Consider the following 7,725-nt stretch of genomic DNA (forward strand, 5'->3'; position numbering starts at 1 on the left):
TATGGATTTGTTCCTCAAACTCTTCAAAAAGGATTTTGTTTCTAACACCAGTGTTGTAACCATAAATGTTTCCTAAAATAAAGATATCATTCATAAACTCAACAACTAAAATTAACCATCTTCCAGAGTTGTGAGAGATGCTCTTGCATATTTTCCCCTGAAAAGAGCCTTTTAAGATTGCCACCCCAGCAGAGTTGCTATTTCCATAAGACATCCACATGTCATCCCCCCCATTGGTTTTTCCAAAAATTGAAGTCTGAGATTAATGCATGGGTTTCCTGAAGAAAATAAAAGTCAGCCTTGCAATTTTTACAAAATAAAAGATAGCTTTCCTCTTGATTTGTTCACGAATACCCCTAACATTGAATGAACATAGAGAAAGTGCCATAATGAGCACTAACACAAACTCGCTGAAAAACTTGAGCTTGTAGAACCAGCATAGATGAACCTCACCGTTGAATAGTCAATAAGAACCACACAATTATATTGTGTATAAACTTTCTTAAGCAGATTATCACTAATCTCACTATAACATATAGCCTACAATAAAGCAGCCATGGGTTGCCAACAACCTCGTTTTTATCATAGAAAAACATAAAGAGAAAAAAAAAACTTATTCTTTAGAATAAAGTAGACCGTTAGACAGGCCTAACGTCCTAAACAATAGCATAGGCTGTCAGCAACTTGTTTTTCACAAATTGTATACCACATATTGTAATTTAAGAAAACTGAAAACATAAAAATTAAGACTTGGGCCTACTGGTATAAAACCTTAATGAAATGCATATCGATTGTAAAGCATACATTGATAAAAAAACAATTAGGCTGATCAGGCCCTAACCTCTTTACCATCAATGATTGCTTTAGCTCCCACATAGAAGGCCTTCTTCCCTTGCTTGCGGGCCTCAGCGATCTGTGGCCACAACCTGTTGGGAGTCTCTTTATCCCTCGAAGTTAGATCTTCTCCAAATTTCAGCCTGTTATCTTTGAGGTAGTCGGAGTCCTTCGCGTTTTTCCACACCAGATCCCGTGTCGATCTCGACGTAAAGCGTGTGATGACAGGACGTATTTTCCCTTTGTCCTTTTGGCCAATTCTGTGTGACACATCAACCTGGATTCGGAGATCCTCGCCGTTGCTGTTTGGGATGATTGCTTTGCAGATGTCGATAACGCGTTCTCTCACTACTTCCCCCTCCTTTTCTGCAAGACCATACAATCTCAGGTTCCATCTTCGATGATAGCGTTCCATTTCATTCATTTTATCTTCCATTTCTGAAAGTTTCCCCTGATGCTTCTCACTAACTTGCTTTATGGTCGTCATGTCAACTTTAACGACCTGAACCTCCCTTGCGAGAAATTCCGTTGAATCCTTCAAAGACTCTATAGTGTCAGCATTTTTCTTAATCAAGCAAGCCAGGGATTCAGCATTTTCTTTAATCTTTTCCGCTATCAACTTTACTATGTTATCTTGCAACTCAGAGAGAGAAGGTTCCATCTTTCCCTTTTTTGTGGCTGGAGTATTTGGAGTTGAGTCGGGGAGAAGGACAACTTCAGCTAGAGCATATGTGTGCTCATTCATATTGGATGTGTCCATCTTGCCCTCAGAATCTTTTATTAAGGACGTAAAGGTAAGAGCTTTGTTCGACTTGCCTTGTTCTCTTGTACGTTTGTCTCCCATGACTAGCGTGCACAACGCGCCGAAATCGAAGTTCGATGACAAAATGTATGACAAAAATTATCAAGTTCGTTTGAGAAACGTATTAGACCACAGTTCAAAAATATCAAGTTGAACAGTTGTAACAGTGTGTTCAAATTAAGTAAATAACACGTATAAGGTGAAAAGTTCATCTACAACCGGCTAAGCATGTGTTCCTGCGACTGCCACCATCTTCCCTCCCGAAACCGGCTTCTCTCGGCATTGCAGCAAATCACCCAGACGTCATTTTTTACCTCTGACGTCAGACGCAAAGTTTTTGCATGTGGCACACGTAAAAATTTGACGTCTGACGCTCAGACGTCTATTTTTTACTCCTGAAAAAGTAAAAAATCTACACGTGGAGGCGTTATTTTGACAGACGTTTTGTCTTGAACGGCTTGCCATATGCCATAGTGTCGTGTCGTGTCGTGTCGCTACACGTCACACCACCACAGAACGTAAATGACGTTGAGTAGCAAGATCCCTTGAACCACACGCACATGAAGTTAAAACATTTTAAGTCGCATAATCTTCAGACATTCTTTGGAGCAGATGTGTAAATTCATGCTTGGTGACACTGTCGAAAAAAACACATTTCTAGCCCTTGGCTTCTATTTTTGAAGTTGTAGGCTAAGGTGACGAAAGCACAGGTTGACGGAACGGTCCATCTTTTTGGACTCGTTTTTCGACTGATTGTTTTTTTTTTTGCAACACAACTTAATTTAGCTTTAAAGTTAACCTGCTACGAAGCAGGTTAGTTCTGTGGCATAAATTCCCATAGTTACCAAGCTGGGATTTACGTTAACCTCATTAATGGAACGGAATTCTCACTAAAATTAGCGAGATTTATCGAAATAAGCCAGGTTTGGCATTTAGCGAGGTTGATGGAATACCCCCGTAGTTTTGTGCCATATACATACAGTCTATGTTTTGTGCCCCTGAAAGTGCGAGTTGAAAACAGGTGCATAGTTGAAAGGACCACGGGGGAGGAGGACTGAGGTGCGTTCTGGGTTGATGCACCGACTTACGGCAATGGGAGGAAGTGACGTAGCAGAAACGAGTGAGAGTGAGATGGAGAATGAGGAAGTGGGAGAAACAAACCGTGGATGGGAGAAAGTTATCTCTAGGAATGAAAAAAAGAGAAGCAGAACTAATAGTGGTAGTAGTTTAAGTGCTAAATCTCTGAAGTTGGGTGAGGAAGATAGAATAAACGTAAGACAACAGGAAGAGATCAAGGTAAAACTTCAGTTTGATTCGCCATGTTCTTTGAACCCATTGAAGATATCAAAAGCGTTATATGACGCTGTAGGAACTGCGTCAGTTAAGCCATTGAGAGATGGAAGTTTAATCATTACATGTGTTGATAATAGACAAAGAGACATTTTGATTAAAATGACCATCTTGGAGGGGAAGAATGTCAAGTGTGGTGTATGGGAGAAGAAATTAATAGTGCAAGGAGTGATCACAGGGGTCCCAACTGAGTTGGCTAATGATGAGATTATGAGAAATGTGACGGGAGCTAAGGTAGAAAGAGTGAAGAGGTTGACGTATAACAAAAACGGGATTAAAAAGGAGAGTTTGTCTATACTGTTGTCTATGAGAGAGGAAACATTACCAACAAGAGTAAGGGTAGGTTACATGAGCTACCAAGTACGTGAGTACATCCCCCCACCACTCAGGTGCTTTAAATGTCAAAAGTATGGGCACATAGCAGCAGTATGTAGAGGGAAAGCAAGGTGTGGCAAGTGTGGAGGGGAGGATCATGACTATGGTAAATGTAAGCAAGGTGTTAAGGCTAAATGCTGTAATTGTGGAGGAGAACACAGTGCTGCGTATAAAGGGTGTGAGGCGCACAAACACGCAGCAGAGGTACAGAGAGTTAAAGTAGAGGAAAAGGTGACATATGCTGAAGCAATTAAACAAGTTAATGGGAAAAAGGAAGCAGTGTTAACAGCAGGAGCTGGTCCAGAAATACCTGGACGAAGTCAGCACTGGCATTCTCAGGAAATAAGACAGATTGGGAAAGAGGTCAAATCAAAATATATCGCAGTGGACAATGTAAAGTTTATAGCCTTCATAGCAGAAGTTATCAATTGCTCTGCTCAAACAGCGAGCAAGACTGAGAGGATCAAAATCATAACAAAAGCAGCACAGAAGTACATTGGTGTGGGGGAGCTAACTATAGACAGCATCAATGATTTACTACTAGCAGGGGTTGGACAAGAGGAATCACAAGCAGCGTGACTCTGTCTATTCTTCAGTGGAATGCTAGAAGCTTAATAGCTGGTCAGGAACTAAAACATTTTATTGAGGAATTAGAAGACAAACCCAATATTATCTGCATACAAGAGACATGGTTAAAACCAACACTGGATTTCATTATACATGGATATACAGCAGTGCGCAAAGACAGGGACACTACAGGAGGTGGAGTGGCTACATTTATACAACAGGGGATAAATTATAGAAGTGTAAACTTGAATGTGCTGATAGATGTAGAGGTAGTCCTGGTTGATATATGGATAGGTAAAAATAAGATTAAAATCATTAACTTTTATAATCCTTGTAAAATAATATTGAGAGAGATGCTAGATAGGATGTATGAGGACGAAAATGGAAAGGTAATATTATGTGGAGATTTTAATGCACATAACACTCTGTGGGGAGGGACAAAAGTGGATGAAAATGGGAGTACTATTGAGGAGTTTATGGATGATAATAAATTAATATGTTTAAATGATGGAAGATGCACTAGATTTGATGCATATCATGGAACAGAATCTGTGTTAGATCTTACGATAGTATCTGATCAAATAGCAGGGGTTAGTCAGTGGGAGGTAAAGGGAAGTTTTCTTGGCAGCGATCATTATGTTATCTGGTTAAGTGTTGGGAATCAAAATATGTGTTTAGAAGATAACTGGTTTCCAAGATGGAAAATGAGAGAGGCAAACTGGGGGCTGTATAGTTATAAAGTGAGTGGTAAGCTGATGGAGATAATATCAGATAGGAGTTGTGACATTGATGAATTAAACTCAAAAATAACAAATATACTATGTGAGGCAGCGGAGGAGGTTATTGGTAAATATTCTGGCATGAGGAAAAGGAAAATGGTACCTTGGTGGTCAGATGACTGCAAGGAAGCAGTTAAATCAAGAAATAAAGCCTTCAGAAGAGTTAAATCAAACCATTCATATACCAATTTAATAGAATTTAAAAAAGCACAGGCAAAGGTTAAGCAAGTTGTAAGAGAGGCTAAAAGGAAATATTGGCGTGAATTTTGTGGTAAGATAGGGGCAGAAGTTAAAGTGGGTGATGTTTGGAGCATGATTAAAAAGATGGGAGGAATTAGAAGGGAATTCTCTATACCTGTGCTTAAAAATAAGGAGGTAGAGGCAGTGACTAATCAGAAGAAAGCTGAGATGCTTGCAAAAGGGTTTACCAAGGTTCATAGCTCAAAAAACTTAACAGACGGAGAAGTATCTTGGAGAGTTAAAGTAATGGAGGAAAATAAAGGATTATTAGGGGAGAAGGCAGATAGTGAGAGCGTACTTGATAAGGAGTTTACTTTATGTGAGCTTAAGAGGGCATTAAATGGGGTCAAGAATACTTCACCAGGGAAAGATGGTGTATGCTACAAAATGATTAAGGAGATAGATGATGTGGCCAAGTCTGGGATTCTAAAACTTTATAACAAGATCTGGGAGCAAGGTAAATTACCTTTGTGTTGGAAACACTCTGTAGTGATTCCTATTGGGAAACCAGGAAAGGACAGAACTGAAGTTAAAAGCTATAGACCAATTGCGTTAACATCTAATTTATGTAAACTGATGGAAAGAATGGTTGTTAGGAGGTTAATGTATGAGGTTGAAAAGAAAGATCTACTCTCCAAACACCAGAGCGGGTTCCGTAGTGGACGAACAACAATGGACCCTGTTGTTTGCATGGAGAATTTGATAAGGAAAGCACAAAATAACAAAGAAGCAGTTCTGGCCACATTATTTGACATAGAGAAAGCATATGATATGCTATGGAAGGAAGGGCTACTGATCAAGCTGAATAGGATGAACATTGGTGGGAAGATGTTCAATTGGATTAGGGACTTTTTAAAAGACAGAACAATTGAAGTCAGAGTTGGGGTTAATTTTTCCAAGACATATTCTATAGAAAATGGGACACCTCAGGGCAGTGTGTGCAGTCCAGTGTTTTTCAATATAATGATTAATGATATATTTGAATCAATCGAAGATATGAGAATAAACAGAGCATTATATGCTGATGATGGAGCTTTGTGGATAAGAGGGCGCAATATTGAAAACATTACAGCTAAGATGCAGCTAGCTCTTAACAAGGTTGAAAAATGGGCATTTGAATGGGGCTTTCATTTATCAGTGGAAAAGACACAAGTTATCTGTTTTTCAAAGAAAAGGAATAACCCTACCATAGAACTTAAGCTATATGGACAACAATTAAAGCAAGTTAATACTGTTAGGTACCTGGGAGTGTGGCTTGATGTGAAGCTAACGTTTAAGGAACATATCCAAAAAATGTTGGAGAAATGCAAAAAGGGAAATAATGTATTGAAATGTTTAGCAGGGTACAACTGGGGAGCTTCAGGAACGTCCCTTAAAAGAGTTTATATTGCTCTGATTAGATCAGTATTTGATTATGGATGTATTGTGTACCAATCTGCATCAAAGACACAAATCAAAGAACTGGACAGAATGCAGGCTAAAAGTCTAAGAATATGTAGTGGGGCGTTTAGAACATCCCCTGTACCAGCGCTACAAGTAGAGACAGAAGAAATGCCATTAAACCTCAGGCGCCTGAAATTGTGTATGGCTTATTGGGTCAATTTAAAAGGACATAATGCATCACACCCTACCAAGGAAGTCCTAAATGAGTGTTGGGAATATGGGAGATCTCAGATCTGTAGCTTTGGTTGGGATGCCAACAGATTAGCAAGTCAGTTGGAAATAGAGAATATACATTGTAGCAAGACCTTGCCTCTGGCAATAACCCCACCTTGGTTGTTATGTTCTCCTAGCGTAATCATAGAAACAAAGGATGAGGTAGGGCAGTATCTAGAGATTATGTGTTACAACACTGCAAAAATATATACAGACGCATCAAGGGATTCTGAGGGTAAGACTGGAATTGGGGTGTATATTCCTGAATCTGAGATGTATATCAAAAAGCGAACTACTGATCATATATCTATCTTTGCTGCTGAAATGGCAGCCATTATCATTGCATTGCAATGGCTAGAAGAGGCTAGGCTCCCTAAAGCAGTTATCTGCTCTGACTCTATGTCATCACTAACATCTATTCAGAATGGTGAATCAGCATGCAGACAGGACCTCCTGAATGAAATTAATCAAATGGTGTTTATAATTAATCAACAGGGAAGAACAGTGCAGTTTTTATGGGTCCCCGCACACAAAGGAGTAGAAGGGAATGAACAAGCTGATAAACTTGCAAAAGAAGCAACAAAAGAAGAGGAAATTCAAATAAACATGCCACTCAGTAAGTCCGAGATAAAGGTAATAATCAAACAAAAAGTGAATGCAATGTGGCAATCTGAGTGGGATAAGGAGAGAAGGGGTAGACATTTATACAAATTGAAACAAGAAATATCAAGGAAAAGGAATAGTTACACAAATAGACAGGAGGAGGTTTGGTTTAACAGATTACGAATAGGTCACACAGGTTTAAACAGCAATTTATTTATCATTAAGAAACATCCAACTGGGAATTGTGAGGTTTGTGGAGAGAGAGAAGATGTGGAGCATGTCCTTTTAAGTTGTAGAAGATTTTCTAGGGAAAGAGAGAAAATGAAAAGGGCGGTTACTACATCTAAGAAAGTATTCTCATTGGAAGCATTGTTGGCAGAGCCCAGGTTAGGAAGCATAAATAGCTCCATAATGTCATTTATCAAAGACACGCAGTTAACAAGTAGGATTTAGAACTTTTTGTTTTGTTTGTTTGATTATTTTTGTTTTCCTATATTTTATTTTTATTTCATTTTATTT

Source organism: Alosa sapidissima, chromosome 22, assembly GCF_018492685.1.
Source record: "Alosa sapidissima isolate fAloSap1 chromosome 22, fAloSap1.pri, whole genome shotgun sequence".
Lineage (NCBI taxonomy): Eukaryota > Metazoa > Chordata > Actinopteri > Clupeiformes > Clupeidae > Alosa > Alosa sapidissima.